General features: G+C 43.2%; 1 protein-coding gene across 1 annotated transcript in view; it reads right to left on the bottom strand.

Moving 5' to 3' along the window:
* Positions 1–16,502, bottom strand: part of LOC138487326 (autism susceptibility gene 2 protein-like) — a 2,615,289-nt gene that overhangs the window by 425,779 nt on the left and 2,173,008 nt on the right. The window lies entirely within an intron of this gene.

Below are 16,502 nucleotides of genomic sequence, written 5' to 3'. Positions count from 1 at the left end.
CTGAGGATCGGATCTCTAGTAGGTAAGGAATTCGTTTTCACATGAACTGGAGCTGAAGAATCTCAGGAAGACTGGAGCTGACACGGTGAGCGTCCTGCTGCAGATGCAGAATAACGCGAAGCACGTTTCATCAATTGGGTGTGGTTTAAATAGCCTTCTGTAGTGCTTAGGCGTCTTCTTCCACAGCCTCGCCCAGGTAAGAAAAGAGTTCCTGTGTTCTGATTCCAGGGAGTGGCTCCTGCCCCACCCAGATAGGAAAAGTAGTTCCAGGCAGAGAAGGATCAGAAGACCATCGAGCTGGTAAGTAAGCAGCATGGTCTGCTGCAGGTAGGTCCACCCAAGCACACCTAAGCATTATGAGCCCGGCGCTTCCAGCGCCGGGACCGGTCATCTTTATGAGCCTGGTGCCACTGGCGCCAGGACAAGGTCCAAAAGGTCCCGATAGGGACTGGCTGGTACCCAGGGTCAAGGTTATGGGCCTGCTTCCAAGGATGTGAGGCAAGTCCTGACCCCTTGGAAGCAGGGATCATGACACCTACCTGGCGTAAGGGCATCATTCAGTATATTCAGTCCTGCGGTGTCTGCGCACAAAATAAATCACGGAAACAAAAACCATCTGGTCTTCTACAACCATTGGACATTCCTCCAGTTCCATGGCACACTCTTTCCCTTGACTTCATCACTGATCTACCTCCAAGCCAAGGGTTCAACACCATCCTTGTAGTTGTGGACTTATTCTCGAAGATGGCCCATTTTATTCCTCTCAAAGGCCTCCCAGACGCAGCCACTTTAGCAAAAGTGTTCCTGGAGGGCGTGGTTAAGCTACATGGCTTCCCTTCGGTTCTGGTCTCTGATCGAGCCAGCCAGTTTGTTTCAATCTTCTGGAAAAAATGTTGTGCAATGGCGCAGATCGACGTTCGGCTATCTTCCAGTCACCATCCCCAAACGGACGGCCAAACTGAAAGAACCAATCAGACACTCGAGCAATATTTACGGTGCATGCTGCACCATGAACAAAGGAATTGGAAAGACCTACCATGGATAGCCGAATATGCATATAACAATTCTTTGCATTCAAGCACGGGACAAATGCCCTTCTATACCCTTTATGGCAGATATCCACGTACCTCTGAACTAGACCTTCCAGCCAGCTTGGAAATGCCAGCGGTAAAGACTCTACACACAACCATTAGTCAGGCGTTCAAAAGGGCAAAGGAACACCTTATTCACGCCAAAGAAAAACAAAAGAGGTTCCCCGACCAACACCGGAAAAAGGCCCCTGATTATCAAGTAGGAGACAAAGTTTGGTTAGCCGCTAAATTCACATCAAGGGAACCCGGACCTTTCATCCCAGATTCTTAGGACCCTATACCATTAAGGCAATTATCAACCCAGTAGCCGTGAAACTGGATTTGCCACCTAATCTACAAATCCACCTGGTATTTCATGTGTCCCTCCTGAAACCAATGCAACCCGGCACACGGATTGGGACACCACCTAAGCCCATACTTGTTGACGGAGAACCAGAGTTCGAAGTCAAAGATATCTTGGACTCTAAATACTCTAGGACCAGGCTATATTATCTCATCGATTGGAAAGGATTTGGACCACAAGATAGATCCTGGGAGCCCAGTGAGAATATCCACGCACCACGTCTAATCAGGAAATTCCATCAGAACTTCCCAACCAAACCTGGGTCAGACAGAAGGAACACCATGGGAGGGGCCTTAGGGGGGAGTGCTGTCACGACCCTCGCCCAAAACCCCCTCTGGCAAACCCATTGGCCAGGTGGAGTCAGGACTCGGGCCTCTAGCGCAAAACCCTCTTGGGGCCACTCCTAGCGCCTATGGCACCAGGCTCATACACCATGAAAGAACATGTGCTTGAGAACACTTAATGTATTGTCAGCCAACATGGAGGCATCCACATAGCTTGGTTCCAAGTAACCAAGCTATGCTGTCTAGTGTTTTGGGTGTGGTAGCCTAGGGACTACTTTACCTGGACTATTTTGTTGGGGCTATTTAAACCACACCCGAGCAAGACAACCCGCTTTGCGTTACTTTGCAGCTTGCAACGTGATGCTCACCGTGTCCAGCTATTCCCTCGAACCTCAGAGAAGCAGAACCTGCAAGGAGACAAAAGGAACATCATTAGCAGCAGCATCTTACCTGCACTCTTCATCTTTAGCCACTCGCAGCTACTGAGAACAACTTCCTCCACTCTGCACGCCTCCCGGACAGAACGACCTGAAAGAGGAAGATAGAGGCAACATTAAAGTAAGCAGTAGAGACATTTTCAAATTACGAACTGTTCAAAAGGCTTACCTGGCTGGTCGCCTCTCGGCTGGCACCACTCGAGACATTCCACTCGCGCTGAAGAACACTGCGACCTACAAGGAAGGAAAACACAGGTTAGCAAAGGCAAGACTTCGTAGTGCTGCGCATTGCGCTTACTTACCGCATCATAGCGCTCTTAATGCGCCATCATTTACCAGCGGGGATCAACCAAGCCAGTTCGCCGCGCTGAAGCTCTGCATACCTAAGGGAGAAAAAAGAGACATTTTAAACAAAGAAAGGCATGCAGGATAGTAACAAAACTAAAGAACAGCAATAAGACCTACCTGAACAATATCAAACGGGCCGCGTCAGTGAATAACTGGACCGCACACGCCCATGAAAGACAACGCGCCCCTGCAAAGAAGGCAGGATGGAGAGCACGCCTATCTCTACCACAAGGTGAGGAGAGGGCCCCAGAGGGGCTGAAATCATACGGAGGTGGAGGGAGGATACTTACCCCGGTCGGTCAGTCTTGAACACAGTCCTCCTGTATTTTCAGGCAGAACCTTCCCCTCAGACCACATCTGGGCAAAGCTGAGAAGCATACCAGTGAGTAACCCGGCTGGGTGGCATCCCTGTGGATACCAGGTGAGCGTAACACCTTCCCTAGAGAGGTTCAATTAAGGTTTGATTTGAATTCTCCATGTGTCAAGAATCATGACTTTCTATGATTTCCTAGTATGCGTACCTTCCTCCTGCCCTTAATCGGAATAGGTACTGAACCTTGTTGATCACATATATAACCCATTGAGATCATTCATATATTCTATTTTCTGCAGGTAGGCTCTATTTATGGAGATCTAAAATGCAAGTTTTCAGTCACTGCCTTTTTAAAGACTGGATCAATCCTCAGACTACTAATGTCTTATCAATTCTGAGTAACTACATATTTCAACTTCTCTTATTTCCACATTGATGGCATGTTGCAGTCAATTTGAAGGTGCTTTCTTGCCAAACAGTAACCTCTAGCACGATGTTGCCTCTATTAAGTAGTCAAATAAAGCTCATGTCCCCAGTAAACACATTTTAACTTTGACAAACGTGCAAGATACGGTTTGCACTATATTACATTGATCATATGCATCTTCACAAAGACTTACGTTTTGAGCAGAAGTCTTTCTTCTATATCTATGCTTAATGTATGTCTGTGCTTAATGTAAGACAGTGCCTATTCTTACATGAGGAAATGCTGGTGTGTTGGTGTTTTGTTGCAAAGCCATCACAGTTGTGTCTGTACAAGGACAACTGCTGGTAATATTTGGGGCAGAGCCATCAAAGTTGTGTCTTTAGAGGAGAAGATGTTGGCAATGTTTTTTGCAAAGCCATCACAATTGTGTCCCTGCAGGGGCACATGCTGCTTACATTTGGGCACAGCCACCACAGTTGCGTCCATAGAGGGTCAAATGCTGGCAATATTTGGGCAGCCACAAAAGGTGTGTTCTTGTAATGGAAAATGCTAGAAATATTAGAACGCAGCCATTACAAGAGTGTTCTTACATGGGTAAATACTGTTCATATTTGGAGAAAAAAACGTTCTTGCAGTTCTAATACTGATATTATTATGTTGTCTGTTCTGTAGATCTACAAAACATTCTAATTAACAGCCCAACATATATTTGATTTTCTGCACCGTACTACATGTATATTCCTGTGTGGAGATACATGTTTCTATTTGCCCTCATTGTATCCTGATGACATAACCTCTGATGGAAGTCATTACAGCCTTCCAACGACCAATTTTAATTTATAACCAGCAATTCAAAAAATACAAATATTTATAAATTACATGTTGTGTTGCCTACTAGTGCCCTTGCAGCTTTTAATTGTAGATATGCGTGGAACCATGTAATCAATTTGGGTGGCCCACCAGGTGAGATTTTAGCAATAGGAATGCAATTATGCATGCCCAATTTAAGCCACCCCAAGAAGCATTATTATTTGGGGAGTTTCCGCTTATCAGTTTATCATTTGCATGAACCTAACACCAGATTGTAGAGCTGTGAATCCCATTTGCCCAGTTCAAATGTTCTTCTGCATGTCTGATAGCACCTAACGTTTTGCAAAGTTTATTTTGCTTAATACAACCAATCTATCTTCCACTTCCCTGCTGATCTCCTGTCTGATACTTCACTGGTTACGTTGCAACCCTCTGAAACAGGACCTAGGTACCTGCCCTCCCAGTTGCACACCTGCACTTCCTCCTGGGACCTCTGCATTTGGGACTGTACCTGCAACCCTACAATCCGCCTACTTGCACTTATCTAACACTTGTTGTCTGCACCTAACTCCTGGACTGCCCCCTGCAAGCCACACTCCTCTTTTTCTATGTCTTGATCCTATGTCTCGCACTTCTCCTCCTCCCCTTCCCCTGGCACTTTTCCCCGTCCCTCTCCCCTGCACTTGCACAATCTCAATATCACTTGGCCTAGTAAGATAGTTGTCTTGTCCTCCCTTGTTCCCCTCCCTTGCCTCGTCACACCTTGAACCATTTGTGAATAGGCATGCTATGAATAAAATATCATATCATATCATAACCAAAACATTCCTGCCTCTCTCATTAAATGGCCAGCAGGCCATATTCATATAGTACGGCCCACCAAGCTTGACATTATAACGTAATTAACTAAAAGCATGTATTACACAATGTATTATGAAAGTGCTAGATGATGTACATTAAACAACCACATAGGATGAGCAGATTGTATTATGTCCTATGAGTGAGCTTACTGGGTGACACACATTGGGTAAAAAGATTCGTAAATTCAGGACTTGTGAATGAACATGTTTTAAATATGTTGTCATAGGGATGACCACACCTCTTTTTCACTTTAATGGATTACTTGGCAGGTGGTATTTGGTCCTTTTTGGCAGGTCTTTCCATGTATTTGGATAGTGGCTACCCATGATTTCAACTCTCCCCAAATGCATATCTATCTCGGACAATACAATATTAGCACAGCAGATTCAGAGTCCAGAGCATCTGGTGAGCCGAATGTTGCATGCGCCTTGTTTATAGAAAGAAAGCAAGGGGTGATAATGGTAGGGATAATGGTTTCCATTCAAATTTCAATAGACTTCTCATGAAACTTGTCAGAATATGGCTGCTGCGTAGTACATACAAGTTCATAATAAGTAAACGGTGTGAATGCATGCTTATAATAAGAAGGTGCTTAATAACTCTAATCTGAGATTCTAACTAGGCCAGGAGGGTAGATCAGGGCAGCTTGTTTGTCTTGAAAGCAAGACAGCACTGGGCAGCATTGGTTTGATACCCAGCCCCGTGCTTAGAGCCTGGAGCCTGTACATGAAGCGTGATATAAAAGCCTATTTTTTTTTTTTTGTTATGACTTCTTCAATGGGTGCTGCTGTCTTCCTGGTTGCATACAGTTTGTGGTTACCAATAGCAAAGTAACTCTCTCAAAAGGCCAGGTTTGGGATAATGTAAATATGGTGTCTGTATTAATCTCTAGGACAGCCAACTAAGGGTTAAAAAAAAGAACCTAACAGAAATCCGGCTCCTTGCTGCACAGCTCAGGAAGTCATTTTAAGTGGAAGCAATGCATTTTCCAATGTTCATTTATTGTTTCTAGGCCTTCATTTCTATTGCATTAACTACAGTATCTCGAAGAACACTTCACAAGCTCCATCTTGTCAGTCATAATAATCCATCTTTAGCAATGTTGCATGGGTACAACATTCATTCATCTCCCATTTTTAATTTGCAGAGATTTTTTCAGAAAAATGTCGGCTGGTAAAAACTAATTGAAAAATATGGGGATTGGCTAAGGGCATATAAGGGGTAGGGGTGGTGGGAGGATAAATAATACATAAAAAGGGAAAGGGGCTTAAGGGGGTAAACCCCCTAATAAAAAAAGAAATTCAATTAGTTGTTTTGGCAAAAACATTTCAGCAAAAAACTCTGCAACAAAAAAAAAAAATCTGGGGTTGAATGAACATAGAACTGTGGCATGATATCCAAAGGTAGCCCTTGAGTAGACATGTTCCATTGTGAAAGAAGCTGATCCGTACCTAAAGCTACCGAGGCATTCCTAGAGGCTGCTCTTAATATCTTCATCCTCAAGCCCAATGAATATTTATATAACATTAATGGGGGAATCTATGGGATCCCTGGGTAGAAACGCAATATTGGTATTGCTAAAATAAACTTAAATAAGGTCAGAATTTCTATCCTCTTGAGAGAATTTCACGTCTGATTAAATGGTTTACATAAACTTAATCTTTTTTCCTTCTGCTGGATGCATTATAATCTCCGATATTATTCATGTAGCTATTCCTCCGTGAACCATAAAATGCTCATTTCTTCAAAATGAATATGAAGCTCAAAGCATTAGTGGTCTTAAGAGCATAAAAAGTTTATTGCTTCGTGCTTAACATTTTTCAAGTAACTTTCGAAAGCCGCAACAAATTTTGCATTTAGATTAATGGAAGATGTTTTCCATTTGAAGGAACTAGCCAGGGAGCTGCAATAACAAAAATCCCCCAAGGGCAGAAATGTAGTGCTTTTGATTTTTTCCTTAGCAGAGCGGTGTTAGCAGAACAATCACTTCTCAGCATGGAAAGGTGCAGTAATTGGCCTATACGGTGGCAATATAGAAAACGAGTACGCTTCGCAGAAAGCTAATACGACTCTACTTAATAATTTCTGCCAAGGCTATGAATTCGAATGTATATTTCACCCAGCTGGAGGCAAACAATTTGTACCCGTACGCACTAAGTGGAAGTTACCAGGGGGGGGCATACCATTTATTTTACTTCATGAAGTTTTCAAGACTGTGCAGAACTAAAGACATATTCTCCGACATTGTTCTGCCAGTAATTTGATCCAATTGGGCATTTTCTTTCTTCTCAATTTCTTTTTTTTCCACTGCAGGGCTTTCGAGCGAGTAAGAAGGCCTCATAAAACAAAATGAAAGGAAATGTTTCCACATGCAGTCAGTGCTTCAACCTAGTATGTGTATATATATTTATTTCAGAGGACCCTAGACAAGAGAGGTGGTCAGAGAAGAGGTTTCATTTGATGGGGTCTGCCAAGGGGTCTCATTAGCACCATGGCTACCCCCTTACCGCATACCGGGTCCGGGTTCCCGAAATAGGGACTTACTGGGTCATTCCTACCTTGGAGGACCCGGTAAGTCCCCATTCCAGGAACCATTCCCCATTCCAATTCGAACCCCCATAGGGCTCAATGGGAATGGGGATGAAGCTAATAACTGTACCTCAATTTGCAGTACTGTTATTAGCGCTGAAGTCCCTTAACGGGTCCCGTCCTTAACACCTGGTAAAACCAGGCGTTAAGGAAGGGACCTGCTAAGGGACCTCGGAAAAGGGTGGTAAGTGATTACCGGCACCGGTAATCCCTTACCACCTACCTCGTAATGAGGCCCAAGGTCTTGGATCTGGTAATTAGTCAGTTGTCTCAGAATGGTTATCAGTTTTCTTAATGCCAATTTCTTCAGCAAATGTTTAAAACAAAACAAAAATTGATGGAGATGCGAATGGCACCAGTGTGGGAAATGAAGACGGCTGGAGAATTTTGGACAAAACAAATAACTGTTTATGTTCTGGGGGATTTCAGACATGGGGCCTCATTACTACCCAGGTGGAAAACCATGGTGCTAATAGCACCATGGTCCATGCCGGTAACTTAAAGACTCCGCCATGGAGAAAGGGGGAATTACCACCCCATTACAAGGTTGATGGGGTGGTAATTCCCCCTTCCTCCATGGCCCTTCCCCTTCCCATTTTTGCCCTATAGGGCTCAATGGGAATGGGGAAGGTGCTAAGTAAGGTACCGCAAATTGCGGTACCGTACTTAGCACCAAGGTCCCTTTGCGGGTTCCTACTTTAACGGCTGGTGTAGGCCAGCCATTAAGGTTGGGTCCCGCAAAGGGACCTCGTAATCAGGCACTAATGGGTTAACGGCGTCGCAGCCTTTTACGGCGCCGTTAACCCATTAGCGCCAGGGTCGTAATGAGGCCCATGGTGTAATACTTAAAACAGTAGGGAAGATGGAAGATGGAAGGGTTGCTGCCATGTGTATCGTAGCGTCCGGGAGGATAGCTCAGGTGGCAACGTGCTCGCGTTGGAAGCAAGATGATGTGGAGCAACACAGGTTCGATCCCCAGTTCTGCACTTAAAAACCTCTGGGTATTAGTTATAAATGACCAATTACAATAGCAGTGGTCTCAATGTATGAATAAGTGCTCTGCCACTTAAAACACAAGCCACTTTGCACACAACCATAGAGTGAGCTTCGCTGAGTCCCTGAATGAAGGGGAAGCCAAACACCATAAGACTGAATGTTTAGGCAGTCCAATTGTTGTTTATAAGCTAGGGTATACTCATAGCGGATCTGATATGTGTATTTCTTCAGACAACATTTTACTGGCTTGTTAATGATTCGAATACAGAATACAGCTCAACTCACCCTCAACCATGTCCATTGCCCTCACTTTCACTGGCCCAAGAAGCCACCGGATTCCCACAGACGTCAGTGTGATTAGTGTCGCCGCAGACCTTCAACACCCGCCTTTAACATTGATCATCTACACTGATTTCATTTGTCAATCAATCAATATTCACATTATTTCGTCATGGCCATGAAAGTATACTCATAACACATATAAAACAACAGCAAGGGCCGCCTGGCCCATCAGGCAGTACAAACACTGCGAATGCGGCATCATTGCGGTATAAAATAGAGTTTAAAGTATAGTTTAGACAGAGGCATATCGACATAAAAATGGACATACTTTCATCAGCAAATATAAATTGATTGACTCCCTACATTTTAGAACCTCATTAATGTTAAAAAGAAGGCAAATTCACTGCCATATAAAAGGAACACTGTTGTTATAATTGAGACTCAATTAATACACATTCAACCATAAAAAACCAGAACAATACATGGACGGAAGCAAAATAACATGCTATACCCTTCACCCCCTTGATAACATATGTCATTGTATCGCTTGGCATAGAGATTTGATAGCCCCGGCTTTTGTTTAGGAACGAGTTGAGAGACATGCACGCAGAGAGGGGCTTGCGTACTTGAGTCAATATAAGGCTGAAACAGAGCTCAAATGAATTTTTCTTTCTGATCCCCCCATTTAGATTAAGTTATATATTGTGGAAGAGACTCACTCATCATCATGTCAGCTTTCTAACAACTCTTTCTATATTGATAGAAACCAAAGTTTATTTACAGCTAAGCAGAGGGTGCTTGAGGATAGCAAGACGTTTGCTACTGTACTGCCAGTTTAGGACTGTGTGTAGTCACTGTACAGATACACAAAGTCTGGGGAAATGCATATGAGTGTCCGTTCCACTGTGGTAGTAAACACTACGATTAGTTCAAACAAAGTTTAAGTAAAGTTCATCAATGCTCTTCAATCTTCTTTTCTTTGTATGGAGTGGCAGGAACAGTTGCCAACGTGTTTCGGACCAATGTCCTTTGTCAGGGCAATCACTGGCATCAGGTGGAGCCGGAGCTAGGATCGCTGGTACCTGCTGTTCACAACACTATGTACCCCCACATGCAACATCCAGCAACACTATACTGTTGCATCAATATCTGTGCTGTGACATTGCAACATGACACAAAAAAAGAATGTTTCAATGTAGCGGGTCAGTTATAAACAAAGATATGTGGGCGAGATTGCCAGCATACAATGCCATCACAGCATTCATGACACATTACATCAACCAGAGGTGCTCTGCTGCGCTCATATTTCATAATCATTTTAATCTCATCTCATATTAGACAGAATATTATAGAAGAAAAGTGAGTGAGCAGGGACTGTAAAATGAAGAATAACTACACAAGAATAACCACACAGAATAAGAATGATGAATTATAAACAAGTCCAAATGTGCTTGCCTTACTCTGCCTAAGCTAAGGGGTTTGGGAAAACACAAGTTGGTCTCTCAGCTGAATTCCAAGAAGTCATTGTTAACTAAGACCTGAGGTTTCTAGATCTGTAATTCTCCAAAATAAACATTTGCATCATTTCAATGCTACCAATGATGCCTGGTCAAAATGGCGGATGAGGTATTGCCTGAAATTCTGATAGAAATAGTGCCAATTTGAAAAGAGGCTAGCCCGGCTTGCCCTTGACTTACACCTCTGGAGTTATGTTCACTTCACCAAGAAAAGAAAAGAGTTACAGTAGCTTTGCTGGAAATTAATAGCCATCTGCAGATCCACATCAAGAGGAGGTCAGTGTTACTCACAGTATTTTCTATGTGAATCAAGTTCCTTATTGTTTTTAATGTCAGAGTCAGAGCAAAACTGTACCAGCAAAACCAGTCTGCCTGTTTCCCCAATAGTCACAGCAATGTGCCATGGGTTTCCGTGTTCACCCTTGCATTCTCAGCATGTATGCTTTTCTTTGACTGTTGTAGATGTTTTAAAAAATAAATATACTGTGCTGTCCTCGTCTAGTCTAAGGTTCTTGCATTAAATAATTTTCTATTAAAACATATTTCTAAGATGGTATGTGTTTTTCCTCTCTGCCCCTCTAATCACTGGCCTCAGAGTAATCAGCCACCCCCAATTCTTCCCAGTTGTGCAATGCATTCCTTTTAAAATGTTAATATCTTAATGGAATCAGCCTCAATCCATTCTTTATGGCAGTTTACACACATTAAGAGTCTAGAGATTTTTTGAAATGTCAGGCAATGACTTAATTTCGGCCAAGGGGCCATAAAGGTACACCCTAACACATACAGAATTACAATAAAATCCTTCCATGGAGTAATGGAGCAATTGCTATGGCCCCAGAAACGAACTATTAGCGAGCAAGCCCATATCTCGCCCAGGAGTGCAGATTCCCCTATTCCATTGGGGTTGCCCAAAGTCCTTTTCCCCAGCGGCACTACATTGGCGCCAGAGAGCACAGGATACCGTGGCCGGGTTTCAAAGAGATAGTTGTGTTTGTGTGCTGCAGATGGGCTTTGGTTTCAATCGTACTATTTTCTGGTGGACGGCCTCCCAAATCACTGCCGAATATGCTATTAGCCACTCTCTGCTCTCTGAATTCCATCCGTAAAAAATCAAAGACACTCACCCCCTGATACTGCAGTCTGGTAAAACGTAGAATGTCTTCACGGATTACAGACAGGCAGCCATGTTCAGCATGGAACCGGTGGGTACATTTTTTTTATAATCGCTTCCCTGGTTTCTAGGTAATTAGGGTCCAGTTTGGGAGCTGTGTGCAAGAATAGTATCCCCCGTACAAAACGCTTTCCTTTTGCTATTTTTCATACCCTGGCTATTCTGTGATTTGCGAGCCCTGGGGCAAATACCACTAGTGGTGGGGTTTGATGCTGCATAGCCAGCTCTACCAGCTGGCGTATCAACAGTGGATGATTTTTTTCATGAGATTATAGGCTTGACCATGCACCCCAAAATTGATATCTAATGCTGAACTACAAACTATGCATTGTCCTAGAAATCAAGGCAGAGCCACAATCAGCTCATGAAGACCCTATATTGGGCCTCATCACGACCTCGGCGGTAACGCCGGCGGTATTAGTGCAGGGGCTATTAGCGCGACCGCCATAGCCCCCGGCGCTAATAGCACAGGATCACGAGTTGGGCGGACTTGGAAGTCCCCATTCCCCATTGAGCCCATTCGGGAATGCCCCATTCCCCATTGGGCTCAGAGCTGGGTTGAAATCCGCCAAAGCCCTGATTTGGCGGACCCTTAATCCGGCGGTAGTAGCGCTACCGCTGGATTTAAGGGTTACTGCCGAGGTCGTGATGAGGCCCATTGTCTTTGAATTGAACATCTAAGTATCTGTCCAAACTGTTCTATTTCCCTTCCAAGTTTCTTGTGTGAGGAACTACCAATAGAGTAAATGAGGCAGCAATGAGGTCCAACAAGCTTCATTAACTGTGTTTGAGTGCATAGGGTTACTTTCCACTGGTCTTAGAGGAATGAGAGTACAAGTCATGCATAGTTAGGATAATTCAATTTGTCTTCAGTTTCTAACTATTGGAATGCTGATCTTCCCCATGTTAATGTAATGATTATTTGAATGCAATGTAACACTTTTCATTAAACAAGGTGCCTTTTTTCGACAACCTTAAATATGTAACTTAATACCAAATGTCACTGCAAGAAATATAGCTTTCCCAAACAAAATTCTTAGATGAAAATTCTGTTTCTGTTTGGTCTGCTACGCTGCATGAAAAAAATGCAGACATGCACACGTTGCATTTTAACATTCTGTGAGAATATGACAAGTTGACATGTAGTATAAATGAAACCGATTGAGCTACATTTGTGGATAAGGCCCACATTTAGAAGACTGCCATTCCCAGTGACAATGTCACTGGCATGGTCATGTTAGCTGAATTCTAGTACATAGGGGCTGTGTCTTCCCAGGAATCATCTCTCAAGGCAAGTCATGTGGAGGTCAGCTTCTGTAAACCAGACCTCACCATGAAACAGAGGCTACCCCGTTAGCAGAGATGATTAGGCACAGATATGTGTACCCATACCAACAGTATTGTTTACCAGACATTTTGGTCGAAAAAAATTGGTCGACTCGACAAATGGTCGAACCAATTTGGTCGAAAACCAAATGGTCGAATTTTTTTTTTTTATATTTTCACCCCCTTTTTTTGGGGGGGGGGTCCCTCCCAACCCCCTTTTTTTCTAAAAAAAAACCCTTTTTTTCCCTAAACGAAAACCAAAAAAAGACATATAAATAAAATAAAAAATTCGACCATTCGGTTTTCGACCAAATTACGTCGACCACTTGTCTGGACAGCGGACAATATAAGTGTATTACATTCCATATTCAGAACATTCATGGAGTTACCCATTTTATGTGGGAAGCCAGGTCAGAGTTCAGAAGTCTGGTTATCCAGTGAATGACAACTTCAAAAGAAGAGATTGGCACATAAACCTCTGAGCGCTGACCTAGCAGAGCAATAAGGCTTCATCATTATGCACCTGCTCCATGAAAAGTACCCTAATCAATAACATCTTTGATCCTATGATAGTTGTCAGCATATATTTTGGTTCATTTCAAAGCTCCAACCAAAATATGTAATGCCCCGCCTTTAAGCAAATGCATTTAAAATGACACAACAGGGAAAATAAATGCATTGCACTGGCATTTTGACACTCTGAGAATAACCAATACTAGATTTGTATTGAACAAAGTGTCTTCCATATAAATCACATACAAAAAGGATATATCAAAAGGGTCGAATAAGCTATAGATGTATCTATGGCTGATTTATGCTTGCAGCCACAAATACCTAAAGGATATCTGTGAATGCAGCATTGTCTTACCATTCTGAAAATACATATCTCAACAGTGATTCAGGTCCATGCAAGTAATTATAAGTGAAATATATATATAAATATTTCAATCCAATTTGATCAGAACTTCTGAGTAGAAGGGCTGGATCACAACGATACACATCTCCCTATGACATGGCAAAATGCATTTGTCCAATCATAGCAAAGAGGAGGATTTTGGTGAGTGTTGGTTTGAAGAGGGGCAATGCCAGGCCCTGCCAAATCATGAAATTGCTGCTTCAAATGATGGTGCAATTTAGAGTTTGTGAAATATTTAAAGTTAAACACATAGGAAATTGAACAAGTTCTTGGGAAAAGCGGCAGAGGAGGAGAGCTTGCTTGACAGTTGAAAAGCTGATCCCATCTTAAGATGTCTGTTTCTGGAGGGAGCCGAGTCCAGATTCCTTTCCCGGGACACAACTAGATTGCCTAAGAGGTGTCAAGGGTTTTGACCCATGTTGAATCAATAGACTGGGTAGATGTGGGGATGAGCTGTCGCCGCCCATTATTCTATCCCAGAACAAACTAAATCAATAGACTGGGTGGATGTGGGGATGAGCTATCGCCACCCACATTCACGCCACAATAGGAGAACTGCGCAGTTGGCACAAGACCACTCCAAAAATACAACCTTCTTGTGGGAGGTTCCCCATCACCACTCTACTGTAAGGATGCCATCAAAACAATGTTAAGCAAGGGTCCTATACTATCAAGCAAAAGACCACTCTATTGAAATGCAGTAATTCAAGACAACTCAAAAATGGATGCAGTACTGACAAATTCCCCAAGGTGGCGCTAGCAGTCTAAACTCTGACAGGGAAACTGTATTTAGGAGTTGCAAGAGGGGCAGGGACTTCGAAGCTTGTTGGTTAATTGAAAATCTAGCCACCTGCTGTTCCCAGAGGCCAAGAGGCTGGGAAACCTTAACACCTCAGAGATTCCCACACTAGGAGGCAGGATATCACATGACCCTGTTGATTGATTGAGGAGAGACTTCCAGGCAGCCTGCTGGAGCCCACACAAAAGGCTATTTCTGTTGAATGGGGTATGCTAATTGTGAGTGTTTCCTGTCAACAGCCCTCTGCCAGCAAGGAGAGACATGTGATCACTGACCCACCCAGACTTCTGGAGGCGGACCCAAACACTTGGGGGGTTGAATTGCAACAAATATATATTTTATAGAAACAGTGATAATTTATTGTAACCGAATGACAGGAATGTACAACTTTGAGAGTCTTAGTTTGAAAAATGCCCTCACGATTTGAGTCCAAACTCCAATTTGTACCATGTTCTGGGGCAAAACCCTGCTAATTATGATTATTGTAGACAATGTGTTTAAGCTAGAGACATGGAAAGTTACTGGGATATATGTGGAAGGGAAATGTACCTTTGTATAATTTTTGATGAAAAACCAATGTTGCAAAACCCACTAAAATCGAAAATAAGTTGCCATTTTCCAATGCAAGCTCCTAGAAACGCCAGAGTCGGGACAGGGGCTATCTTTAGTAATATATGATGTGTGTATGTGATGTCAAACAACTGTGTACCTGGGAAATATGTATTTGGATCAGGAATAGATTTGTGTGCACATTGACCAGGGGAGTGTCATTTCTGCAGGTCATAAAAATGAGATCACTCTGACACACTATCCCTTCCCAAATCAGGGACCAAAGAATCTATTGACCTATCAAATCAAGAGAGGGGCAGGCTAGGGATTTTAGCCTCTCCACCCACTTTTAAAACACATAAAAAGAGACTGCTGGGACAGGTAGGGACATTCAATTCCATTTGCTGCGGAGCATGCTGACCGACGACTTCACATCCAGAGATCCAGACTTCAAATCCATCAATCTCCAGAACCTGTAGCAGAAATTAACTCCAGAATTTGTAGCAGAGAGGCCTGAATCCACCAGCTGAATCCTCTTCAGCAGGCCTCAAAACCAACCAAACTATTCAACAGCCGGGCGAGCTGTTTGAATTTTTGCCAAGAATTTTTGCAAGAACCTGTAGCAGTATCCAGAAAGCAGTGCTGTATCCGGAACTCGAGAGAACCACAAACCAGACCGTTGTGAGCAGATCCGGTGCTTGACAGACCCAGAGAGCAGAGCTGAACCAAATAGCCGGGACTTCAGAACCACCCGCCGGAAGTCCCGTCCAACCTGACCAGACCGTGACGAGGCCTATTTCAAATTGATATTGTGAGTACCTAGCAGAACTGTGCAGAACCAATCTCTTAGTTAAAATAATCTAATCCAAACTATTTTAACCAAAGTAGAACAGCCTCCTAGAAATCGTGTCATCTGTGATTTTTAAAGCTGCACAACTGTCACCTGTCAATTCTGCAGCTGCAAGCTGTCACCTGTCATTTTGAGTTTACTTTAAATCCGAAAATCTACCTTTATTAAATCGTCCGTATCTCCGGAACCGTTTGTGCTAGGAACGAACCCAGAACCGACTTCCTATTCCTTATACTCAATTTCTCCACTTGTCAAAATAGCAGCTCCATTCTTTCTTTTGTTAAAATCCGTTTGCAACTTGGTAATAACTCATAGAGCATTGCTAAAGTGAGCCTGAACTAATACCAACACGCATCTCCCACTCACCCTGAATCTCTAGAGGGAATTAAAATCAGTTGGCACATTTTCCCATCCATTGCCACCACATTTAAAAAGCATTTTGGGCCTGTGTTTCAAACTCCTACCTGTTTCCTCTAAGCTTGCTGGGGGGGAACTGAATTTCGTATTGTATTTGATTGCATTTGTGAGAACTGTGTGCTCCTCTTTCCATCTCCTTCCATTTCTTACATTGCATAGGGGAGAGGGGTTAA

The sequence above is a fragment of the Ambystoma mexicanum genome, chromosome 9 (assembly GCF_040938575.1).
Source record: "Ambystoma mexicanum isolate Mex_15411 chromosome 9, UKY_AmexF1_1, whole genome shotgun sequence".
NCBI classification, from domain to species: domain Eukaryota; kingdom Metazoa; phylum Chordata; class Amphibia; order Caudata; family Ambystomatidae; genus Ambystoma; species Ambystoma mexicanum.
Note: the sequence above shows the minus strand (reverse complement) of the source record. Positions and strands in the feature narration are given on the sequence as shown.